At 38.7% G+C, this 12,754-nt stretch overlaps 1 long non-coding RNA gene across 1 annotated transcript in view; it reads right to left on the bottom strand.

The window, feature by feature from the left end:
• LOC130541474 (uncharacterized) overlaps positions 1-12,754 on the bottom strand; it is a 61,908-nt gene that overhangs the window by 28,433 nt on the left and 20,721 nt on the right. Inside the window, exon 2 of the long non-coding RNA XR_010112070.1 lies at positions 1,548-1,652. This is a non-coding gene — a long non-coding RNA (uncharacterized LOC130541474). The remainder of the gene's footprint in view (positions 1-1,547; positions 1,653-12,754) is intronic.

Raw genomic sequence — 12,754 nt, 5'->3', positions numbered from 1 at the left:
ATATAAAGAGTTTTATCCTGCCTGGAAAGAAAAATAGTCACAAGCATTATATTAACTCCATGAGCTAGGAAGACACGAGTTGTAAAACATTTAATATAGGACTGGACCGCAGTGGTTATTCGCAACTGAATAATGAATTGCATGTCACACAATGTATGATAGTTATCTGGGCTGCTGAAGTTATAGCTAAGGAATTATTGGTCTCCCTTATCTGAAAGACCAAATGTAATATGAGATCAAAGGAAGTAATAATTGTGCAGGAAACAACATCTAAAAAAAATTCCTCTGAGGATGAAAAACTGATTTATAAAGTTCAAGATTATCATTTTAGGTTACTCAAGTTGGATCAAACATTTTTAGCAATATTTTGAATAGCCTATGTGCAGCAGAAATAAGCACTAAAAAATTACCAAACTGCCAAACCAGAGAGTCCTTGTGGGGATGGAACAAAACAATATGTGAAGTTATTTTTAGCCATTTACATGGCATGAGAAAAGTCCATATAATACAGACAACATGATTATGTGACTTGGTTTCATTGAAAAGAGAAGGCCCTCAAAGTCTGCTCCAGAAGCCCCTTAGACCAAATTGAATCTCTCTAAGAAAAGGAGGAGACAATAGGAGATTTCTGGTCCCTGCCAACTGATGACACCCGTGTTTTCTGAATTGGCAGCCCCTGGTGACTCAAGGGTGGGTACATGAAGCATTTGAAGAAGATTGATGGGTGGTTCAAACCAATAGCTAGTCATTGAATAAGGTACCGAACTAGATTATTTTACTCCCTTACCAAAGCACACCAACAAAGAAAACTTTAAGATTCATTAACAACTGATTACAAGACATAATTTACTATCATCCTTAAAGACCTACAGAGACAGAAGACACCACATGGCTTCCCCATCTTGCACAGGCTTCCCTAGCAAAAGTTCTTCCCTCAAAAACTTCTCCATACAAAACTCAATTAAGTGAAAATTTTTCTTTCAACACTCTATACAATATTAACTATCTAAACATTTAAAAGTGGGTATTTGCAAAGAAGGGAAAGAAAGATTAATAATAGTTATATCTGAGTGAGATTAAGAATGATTTTTAGCTGCTTTTTTGTTGTTGTTGTTGTTTTCTGAGACGAAGTCTCGCTCTGTCGTCCAGGCTGGAGTGCAGTAGCGCGATCTCGGCTCACTGCAACATCCGCCTCCCAGGTTCAAGCAATTCTCCTCCCCCAGCCTCCTGAGGAGCTGGGACTACAGGCACCTGCCACCACGCCTGGCTAATTGTTTCTGTATTTTTAGTAGAAACGGGGTTTCACCATGTTAGCCAGGATGGTCTCAATCTCCTGACCTCGTGATCCGCCTGCCTTGGCCTCCCAAAGTGCTGGGATTACAGGCGAGCCACCGCGCCCGGCCTATCTTTTCTTTATTTTCCCAGATGAATACAATAAGCACGTATTACGTTTATAAAATCAGAAAAACAAAAAGTTTTAAGAACTATCCGCAATAAGCACTTCAAGTGTAGGTAATAGATGACTTTTCATTCCCCCTTTTACTTACGTTTATGTCTCCCTTTGCAAACACAATCATGTTTCTAATACTTTCCACTTCTCTCTGTTGACTCTTTGGAATGTTCTATGAGCACTTTGGTCTCATTTGTTGTGCCTACGAATGGGAAAAAAAAATCTCTGGAGATACTGTCATGTAGTACTAGGTTAAGACTTTAGCAAGCCAAGTAAGGATATGATTTCCCAGCTATGCCTACAGGATAACAATAGCCATTACTTTTCACCTGATTTAAATGTATGGTCTTTTGTGACCATTTACCTTACTGTGGTCTAATAATGCAACTGTAATATTAATTAATTCTATACAATCACCATTCTACAGAAAAATAGTCCTGAAACAAACCACATTCTTTTCACATTTTAAAATTCTAGGGACAGTATAGCTGATTGTGGTGAATCAGTAAACACGTATAATTAATACAGAAAGCAAGAATACAAAACCAACTCTGGATAAGAAGTTTGTTTCATATCAACCACGGTTAAATTGGAATGATCCTAAAGTTGTATTTTACCTTCTGTGTTACACTATCTAATATAAGTCAAGCCTGTCCTGTCCCTGAAGCTCTCCCCAACCACTCACACACACCGATCTCCCTAAATTTCCATAGCCCTGTCTGGGGTTTGCGTACCCTGTCCATTTGGACTACCTTGTACCAGTGACAGCCAGATATACAAGTGACACACGTTTGGGAAATCCATTTGGGAAAACAGGGTAGATTACATAGAAAGATAAATATAGAGATGTATAATCTATCACTATCCTGTTTTTCCCAGTAGACTCCTTATGCCATTTTACAGGCCCTCCCCCACACCACAACAACCTCTCTGTTGATCTCAGTGTCTGCCACCATGTACAGCAAATATCTCTTGCTTGGTTGATTTGAAAGACTATGCATGGCCTTATTTTCTCAATCTACCAACCCAGCATCCTTACCTGGGTCCAGCCACAGCCCTCTGTCATAACTGGGAGACAGCGTGTTGAAATCAAGAGTCCCCCAGGCCGGGAGCCAGGACATCCAAACACCAGGTTCCGGTTCTGCTAATTCCTACTAGTGTGCCTTTGGACAAGGTGTTTCACCTTCTTGGCTGCCATTTCCCCATTTGTAAATCAAAGTTTGAGACCAGGTAAAAGTTAAGGTCTACTCCAGCTCTTAAGTGCTGTTAATTCCACATGTTTAGAACCCTGTTTAGAGCTTCCCTGTCCAATACGGTAGCTACTAGCTCACAGGGGGCCATTTACATTCAAATTAAATTTCACTGAAATTAAACAAAGTTAAAATTCAGTTTTCAGTTGCACTAGCCTCATTTCAAGTTCTCAATAGCCACATGTGACTAGGGGTTACTGTTTTTAGACAACAGATATGGAACATTTCTATCATGGCCAAAAGTTTAATTGGACAGGTCTGGAGTAGAGTGATATATTAAATATCATATTTGTCCTTCTAGTGGTGTGCCAACAGATCTAATTAATTTTAATTAAGTATATTACTCTCATTTCATTGTCAGTTTTAATACTCATAATTCATACATTACAAATGCAACATGTACTTTATTTTAAACAGCAGTCACTTGGAAATGCTCCTTTTACTTGGAAAAATATATCTACAAGAATCATCACTAGAGCAGCAAGCTGAAAAACAGGAGCCTAAGATCTACCATTCCCATCCAGATTCCTACGTTCAGCCAGGCTGAACTCTGTTTTCCCACCCCTCACACTTGGCAGTTTTCTGTGAGCATGTCTTTGTTTGTTCACTTTCTTCCATTAGACAATTTCTCTTTCCTCCCATGTCCCTCCCCAGGTCCAAATTCATCAAGATCCTTTCCACAGTTATGCTGCGGCAAAGCTGGGAAGAACTGCGTCCAAATGCAGCCATGGTGGCTTAGCAACAGGGATCAGGATGGGCGGCTTAAACAAGTTGCATGAAAGAAATGCCCAGGCAGTCAGGTAGTCAGAAAGCATGCGACCTTGCCTCAATTTGCAATGTCAGATATGAGAAAGCTACATGGTTAATTTTCTGAGGTTGGGACTGCCTGAGAAGGTAGTAGCTCAGCTCACCAAAATACATCAAAAAATAAAATGAGGGGACAAAATAAGTCATGAAAGAAGGCTTCTTTGGGTCATTAGCAACTGCTGAGGCGGTCTGCCCCTCATGTGCATCTGGAGAAATGCCAAAATTCTCTGCCCAGCAGCCCACTCAACCCTAGTAGACAGCACGGAACCAGACTATGTGCGCATGTGAAGTGTCAACCCCAGCACCAGGGAAAGGTGAACAGCTGTCAGGGGCAGGACTCCCTCCATCAGCCCTGACTGAGAGTTTCCAGTCACAAACTAACAGTAAAGGTAGCCTTTGTATGAATCACTGCATTGTAAGAAAATCTATCCTGCTGTGTTTTTGTTACTCCAATTGTCTGGTACTCCAGAACAGATGCCACCATCCATTATCTATGGAAAGTCATGTCTTCCTCCTTAGATCTGCCATAACACTTTATATCATTCTTGAGATACCTACAATGCACCCTTACTGTTTCCTGTCCATTTCTTAATTCCTCTACAAGACTGTGAGTTATAACTGGTGCTTTGTACTTCTTCTATTTACCAGCATTTTAGCACAATGAGTAGCTTACTAGGAGATGAATAAATACAGAATCTGACAAGAAGTGGATGACTCAGTGAAGTGAATGAATTTATGAATGAATACTCAACAGCTAATCTGATTGCTACAGCCCCAAAATAATCTAGGTCTTACAATGTCTCACCTTTACCCAGTCTTTCATAGATGACTTATTTAAATCCTCTTTCTTTAGAGGGACATATCAGCTGGTCACACATAAGAGTAAACATCCAGCAACAATGTTAACTGCAAGGGCGTGTTGTTGATGTGTACAGTAGGTTGAACACTACTAAGGAATGCTATTCTGAATTGAATTGTACCTTATTTCCTACTTAGTGCTTCTTCATTTAAAATAATTGTGATAATTCTTTTCTGTTTTTTAAAATTATGATGGGTACATGATAACAGTATACATTTATGGGGCACATGTGATGTTTTCATGAAGGCATACAATGTGTAACGATCAAATTAGGATAATTAGGGTGTTCATTGCCTCAAGCATTTATCATTTCTTTGTGCCAGGGACATTCCAATTCCATTCTTTTCGTTATTTTAAAATATACAATAAGTTATTGTTAACTATAGTCACCCTATTGTGCTACAGAACACTAGATCTTATTCCTTCTAACTGTGTTTTTGTATCCACTGACCATCCCTACTTTATTCCTTCCTCCCACTACCCTTCCCAGCCTCTGGTAATGATCATGCTACTCTCCCCATGAGTTCAATTGTTTTAATTTTTAGCTCCCACATATGAGTGGGAACATGTGAAATATGTCGTTCTGTACCTGGCTTATTTCACCTAACATAATGTCCTCCAGTTTTATCCATGTTGTTGCAAATGACAGAATTTCATTCTGTATTCTTTTTTTTTTTCTTTTGGAGACAGGGTCTCGCTATATTGCCCAGGCTGGAGTGCAGTGGTGTGATCAGGGCTCACTGCAGCCTCGACTTCCCTGGACTGAAGCAATCCTCCCACCTCAGCCTCCCTGGTTGCTGGGACTACAGGTGCATGCTACCATGCCCAACTAATATTTTATTCTTTTTTATGACTGAATAATATTCTACTGTGTATATGTACCATATTTTCCTTACCCACTCATCTGTTGATGGACAGTTAGGTTGCTTCCATATCTTGGCTACTGTGAATAGTGTTGTAATAAACATGAGAGTGCAGATATCTCTTCAATATACTGATTTCTTTTCTTTTGGATATATACCCAGCAGTGGGATTGATAGATTGTATGGTAGTTCTATTTTTAGTTTTTTGAGGAATCTCTACTGTTCTCCATAGTGCTGTACTAATTTACATTCCCACCAACAGTGTATGAAGGTTCCCCTTTCTCCACATTCTCATCAGCATTCATGATCACCTCTCTTTTGGATAAAAGTCATTTTACGTGGGGTAAGATGAATTCTCACTGCAGTTTTGATTTTATAATTTTTGATATCATACTTAATTGGATTCAAATAAAATTATCTAGACATGGTAAATTTACTTCCACATATATAAGATAATACATGTATAAAGTTATTCATTATGACATTGTCTTTAAAAATAAAAGATTGGAAACTCAATGACGATCAATAGGGGGCTAGAGAAATAAGTTATGATATAGCCATTCTGTGGAATGATATGCAAATGTTTAAAGAAAGAAGAATGCTTTCTACCTAATGCATTCCAAAGTAATTCATTACATTGTTGTCTGTAATAGAAAATATTAGAAACTATATGAAGGTCCATCAATAGGGGGGTAGATAAATAAAGTGTGGCACATCAATAGAATGATATACAACTATGAAAAATAAGGCTACTTTGCGTATACAGAAAGATTTACAAAACATATTGTTAAGTAGAAAAAGCAAGCTCAAGACCTTTTTTTTGAGACAGAGTTTTTCTCTGTCACCCAGACTGCAGTGCAATGGTGCAATCATGGCTCACTGCAGCCTCAACCTTCTGGGTTCAAGTGATCCTCCTGCCTCAGCCTCCTGAGTTATCTGAGACTACAGGTACACACCAACCATGCTTGGCTAATTTTTTATTTTTTTATAAAGACAGGGTTTCCCTAAGCTGCCCAGGCTGGTCTCAAACTCCTGGGCTCAAGTAATTCTCCCGCATGGGCCTCCCAAAGTGCTAGGATTACAGGTGTGAGCCACCTCACCCTACCAGGAACAAAATTGATAGTGTGTTAATTTTTGTATGAAAAAAAGGAAAGAGTTTAAGATATATTGGCATAAAGAAATGCTGAAAGAGTACACAAGAAACTAATAAAAATGGCTATACAAGGGCAGTAGAATTGGGTTCATGATGGATGCAGGGTGGGCAAAACTTTTCATAAAATACCGTCTCATATTTCTGTTTTTACCCTTGCAAGTGCATTACCTATGCCAAAAAATTTAATAGACATTTCCATTATGCTACACTTGTTTAATGAATGAATTTTAAAAGAATCTCTAATATATCATTCTTCATCATTCTCTCACCAAGTTTCCTTTCTGTTCTCTGCCCCGCCACCCCCTTCTGTATCAAATGCCTTTATACTCACTACCACCCAGGTGAGGGAAACAGCTGGGGTAGAGCACTTTGGAAAGGATTGGTTTTGATCCCATTTGAAGCCTAACAAGACCTAATGCTAAATTTAAAAAATATATAGTTTGGGGAATTTGTTTGCCTAAAAATGAAAGGTGGGATGTGTAGGCTGGGTAATATCTGAAGATTTCAATAATACAGAATTGTATTGTACCTGCTTCATGCTAACTTTTAATGGTCTCATTATCAATGAGTTTAATAATAATGTTTTCATTCTTGAATGAAGGCAATGATTCTCACTTACTCTCGGAAGAACTTATGAACTTTTTATTTCATTAGCCAAAACAGATTTTAATAAGGGAAGACAACTGAATAGCCATACTGAACTTTCTTTTTTAATATCACATCAACTTCTTAAATATTGAAGTCATTAATCTGTATTTGGAAACCTGTAATCATCTAAGGTCTTGTACAACCTTCCATTTATTAGAAATAAATTCACACAAAAAAGCGACAATGTTTAAATTTGGTGCTCAAAAGACCCTCTCAGCAAGAGGTAATAAAATGTCTGCCCCATTTCAATGAGACATTATTGACCCCCATTAGTAGGACACGTGCTTGACTTGACTTTTTCTAAGGGTGGTGATGGATTTGCTCTTGTCCATCCACACACTCCTGCCCCGTCCTCTCATGACTTGGGGCAGACATGTGCTGGACAGCTGGCTGGACCAGGTCTGTGGTCTCTGAACAAAGCAAACCTTGCTGGCCCACACAAAGACTGAAACTGTGACCTTGTTCTCATTAGCTCAATGCCCTAATCACCTGAGCTAAACAGCTACAAAAAATATATAGATTGAACTTTGTGTGGATATATGTCTGTGTGTGGGTGTCAAAGCCAGGAATAAAATGATACATAACAACAAGCATGACGCTGGCGCTTGGGCATTAAAGGAGGTCCTCCTGTAAGTTATGTGTCTTGTATGCCATGCCCCAGTGGCAGCTTCCAAGCTGAGAGCCAAAATATGATCACCTTAAAAGAATTGTATTTCAGTTCTGAAACATAATATAATATGATTCTAACTCCAGAAAGAAATTGATCCTTGAAATTAGTAGTTAGTCACTGTGTACAAGGAGATCCTAGGAAGCAATAGGTTCCATATCTTATATGATCTGGGTTCTCCTGAGCCTTGGAATGAACAAGGAAGTAGAGATTAAGACTAGAGCTAGAGGGGAAAACAGGAGGCAAAATTTTGTCACTAGAAGATACAGAAGCTGTTTATCCAGGCAAAGTTTCATGAAAGAAATACCTATGTTCCATCAGTTAAACTAGAACTGTAGGTGAGTATCCAGTGTGCTTGTGTGCCTCAGAACCTCTTGCTATAGAGATCTACTAACAGGAAGGGGACCTCCTCTCGTGAAATTCATGATCATGGAGAAAGTCACTGAAGACCAGATTCCCAGGATTCTACTTCTCCCTGAATAGACAGCTATTCCAGTGCAACTAATAAGGGTCACCAAGACTGCAGGCCCAAAGCAAGACTCACCAAACGTGGAATATCTCAGATTAGATGAGGAATGTAAACACAAGTGCAATATGAGCAATTTCAATGTCATTGCTTTATTTCAGGAGATGAGATTAAGTTCAGCCCAGAAGCTCCTCCTCCTCACTCATTGGAATGGACCCTCTGTCAGGAATGACCTACAAGAGAATCTGGGTCACATCTCCAGGCACAACATTAACCATCAACCACTAGGAGATGGTAACTTAATGCATATCTTGGGTCACAAGAATCACATTCCATGTTAGCTATCCAAAAATGCTACTTTCAAGCTCCTCCACTTTTGAAAGATATAATTCTCCTCAGCATGAAGTTCCAACTCCTTAACCTGACATTCAACAGAAATCCAAGGCTAAGTTTTCTTTGTCTCTGCATATCCATGCCAAGCGGAGGGTTTCCACATGAAAGAGCTTCCCACATAAAGAGTGCAATAAAGTATTAAATGAAGAAAGAAGTGAATGGCTGAAGCTAATCCTAATTTATCTTTCCATGTGATCTCACTCTACTTCTCTTAATCTTTCCCTCCACTCATAATAATCTTCTCTTTGTCCCATGAACATGGCTGGCTGTCTCCTTCCTCCAGACTTGTTTAGGATGTTCTCTCCAACTGAGGGGATTACCTTTTATCAAGTGCTTAAACACTTTATATATATTATCTCAATTAATCCTAAAAAATTAACAAAATAGTCGCTATCATATCCATTTTATAGAAGATGTCCATAAAAGCTAAGTAACTTCCCAAGATTACACAGCTAGAGAACAAGAAAACCAAGATTTGAACCCAGATCTGTCTGGCTCCAAAACTCTTCTCCCTTTCTGGGAATTATTCTTTCTTCATATCTCCAAATTCTGCATTTCCAAAATTGCTTTGTCTTTTATGGCTTAATGCAAGCTTCAAGGAGAGGAACTCTTCCTGTCCATTCTATCCCATAGTGATCTCTCATTCTTTTAACTTAGCACTGTAAACTCAATGTCTCAGATAACAATCATGGACTGCCTCAACACTCCATCTATTATTCCTTTTAACTTTTCACTGATCTATTCCTTCTCAGACTAACTAAATCAAAAGCTCATGAAGGGCAGATTCTACACATTGCACATCACTGTATCTCTTCGCAAGCATGGAAGAGACTTGTGCATGTGGTAGGCAGTCAACAAATATATGTTGACTGGTTAATGTTGACACCTCCATCTTTCCACCAAAATCTGTGTACCAATTCCTATTATTATAAGGATACACCCCCGAAGCGTTTACCTCCTAAGGTTATCGTAATAAAGGACGAAAACTGGAAAGCTACAAAGATTAACTATGTTTTTAAAAATATTTTAAAGTTTTTCATTGTTAAACTTCTGGGGCATCTCTACTTCTGAGAAGTCTAACACACCAGCGTTAGTGAGATCATCTTGTTAAGATTTTCCTTGTTTCCTTCGAGTACCCTCATTTTCAAAGGTTAATTACCTGGTTGTAAACGTGCATTCCAGAATGAAATTTAACCTATGAGTTCTCCATCTTGAGGTGAATATTCTTAGTGGGTTTTTTTTTTTCAAAAGTAGAAAGCCATCTGTTTAACCAATTTAAATACATACTTATAGAAGAATAAAAAAATAGGAATACAGAGAGAGGTTCATGGATTTTAAGCACTTGTGAATATTTGTAAAACACATTATGACTTTGATGCTTGGAAAAAATATGAAGTGATACTTTCTGCTGTAAATCAGCACTGGCAAATAAAGAGGCACTAGAAGTTGTGATATCTTAAAGACAAAATTGTTTTGATCATCCAAAATGTTGATCATTTGTGGGCCGTAGAAAAGGAAGATTTATTATTTTTGAATCGTTCGATTTCTTAGGAAGATAAAAAAAATCATTTGAGAAAACATCAAACAGAATGTGGTTCTTATTAATATCACATAACCTTTCTCACAAAACTTTTCTCTTCTCCAGCCTAGCTCCCATTAGAACCAAACTAAACACGTTGACAGCTCCAAGTTAGGAAGGCGTTAGGCCAATAGTCTACCCTTTTGAGAAACTGAATCATTCATTCAATATCACTTACTAGTTTTCTTCACGAACCAAATACATGGCGACAGACTCTATTCTGCAGGGTTTAATCACACACAAGTGGCAAAAACCACAGAACACAGCGCCTAATCAGCCAGGCTTTCAACCATGGACTTACTCTATGCACATATGTCACTCCCATTATCATTAGTATCAATAAAACCCTGACATTTTACTCACTCAGGAGACGCTGGATCTCAATGTCTACGGTTTGATATGTTCTCATAAAAAGCATATCGCCTCATTACCAATAAGTTTATACGAATCGGTATGTTTTAAATTGAATATGCTCCTCCAGAGTAGAATAAATCATGGATTTTTTTTCCTGAACAATTTTTGAATTATTTATTTTCTATTCTAAATACTCATATGAAGCTAAAGTTAGCATTTCATATTTAGAATTTTTAAGACAACCAATGAATTCTAGGATTTCAAGTTTATTTTCAGTCTCAATAAACATTTATTAAATAATGTATGAATAAATTCAATCACCTGAACTTGGGAATGCAACCCATAATCATAAAGTGGTCTTCCCTAGAGGAGATCCCAGATGAAATTAAAAATAAAAGTTTCAAAAATTAACCTCACATATACCTCATATAGTTGACTCTACTTAACTCTGAGTTTGAATCCCGGGAAGAAATAGTCTTAAGATCTGAACAGAATTGCTTAGGCAGGGGTCAAAGATAATAGATGTGACTATATCTTTAGAAGAAATAGCTTAAACCAGGTGTGGTGGCTCAAACCGTAATCTCAGCACTTTGGGAGGCAGAAACATGGATCACTTGAGCTCAGGAGCTTAAGACCAGCCTGGGCAACATGGTGAAACCCCGTCTCTGCAAAAAATACAAAAATTAGCCTGGCATGGTGGCTCATACCTGTGGTCCCAGCTACTCAGCAGGCTGAGGCAGGAGGATCACTTGAGCCAGGGAGGCAAAGGTTGAAGTGAGCTGAGATTACACCACTGCCCCCCATCTGGGTGACAAAGCGAGATCCTGTTTAAAAAGAAAAAAAAAAAAAAAAAAAGGAGCTTGAACAGTCCTTTCTATAAAAGAGGAGAGCCATTGGGGCCATCTCCTAAATCCCCGGGCCATCCCCAAGTTGGTAAACCCAGAGTCATATTCCAGAGTCGTATCGCTGGCTGTACATCAAAACAAAACAAAACTGAGTTAATACCAACACTGCATTCTAAGATCATCCCATCACCCAACTCCCACCCCTACTGCCACTGCCACTGTGTATAGTCACATCTATTGTTACTGCCACAATCATATCCAGGTGCAAACCTGCTCATATAGCCTACAACCTGAGACACTCACTGAGAACAGTGAAGGAGCCTGACATTGAGGGTGTGACCTTCCTACCCACTCCACTGGGGAGCAGAAGGAAGAAGACAATCAAGGCTGTGTGAGACCCAGGCTCCCTATTTTTATTATGGTGCTTAATCATACCATGCAAACATTGGCATATATCATTTCACAACATCAAGTTTTTTATACAGTTAGACCATTAGCTTTTTGCCCACCAAGCTATAAGCTCAAAGAAGGCAGAGACATCTCCCTGGCTTCGCTAAAGTATTGCCTGCATAAAGCCTAATACCTTTCATATACTAGATGCTCAATAAATATGTGATGAATGATAATAGATCAGAGAGCACACTAAGGAGCCAATCTGCATGGGTTTCATTCCTGCCTGTGTGACAGTGTGATCCTAGTCACTTCTTTGAGCTTCACTCAGTTCTTTGTCTACAAAACAGGGATAATAATTGTATCTTAGTGGCTAATCATGAAAAATAAATAAGTTAATATGAGAAACGAAGTTAGAACAGGAGCTGACACATAGTATGTGCCATTATTAATTATTATTATTATTATCATCATCATCATGACCTCTAATTACTGGTGTACAGTGGACCTTGATCAACTTCCAGAATATCATGCATTCCTACAGGTGTTCATCATCCTATGCAAGCATTTATCTGTATAATAAATCATCCTCCTTTTGTGAATGAAAAGAGAGTGCACTACTTAATAAAATGAATTATTTCAAGGCCTGATGTTTTGCAATGTTTGAAAAGATCCTCCTGAGTAAGAAGCTTCTCACCACACTTGCCCTTTAGTATTTTTTTTAAAAAGTTGTATCTAAATTACTACCCCAGGTCCATTGCTATTAAACATAAAAAACAACTTCCACACACATACATACTTTGCACAAAATCCCATCGGTGCGATTTTGACAGGTACGAGGAGACTCCCGATACTGCTAATTGTTCACTGGGCTTAACCTCAGATGATGATTCAGCTAAATGCTATATTGAATTTCATCACTTCCATTTCCCCTATTCCTGCAGTGACTCTCTGAGGGGTTTACGGTTTTCTAGAGTGGCCTGCCGGCTTGGGTGCGTGCACTCAGGTCACTGTGGAGGACTGTGTGAGT

Source organism: Pan paniscus, chromosome 3 (genome assembly GCF_029289425.2).
Source record: "Pan paniscus chromosome 3, NHGRI_mPanPan1-v2.0_pri, whole genome shotgun sequence".
NCBI classification, from domain to species: Eukaryota; Metazoa; Chordata; class Mammalia; order Primates; family Hominidae; genus Pan; species Pan paniscus.
Note: the sequence above shows the minus strand (reverse complement) of the source record. Positions and strands in the feature narration are given on the sequence as shown.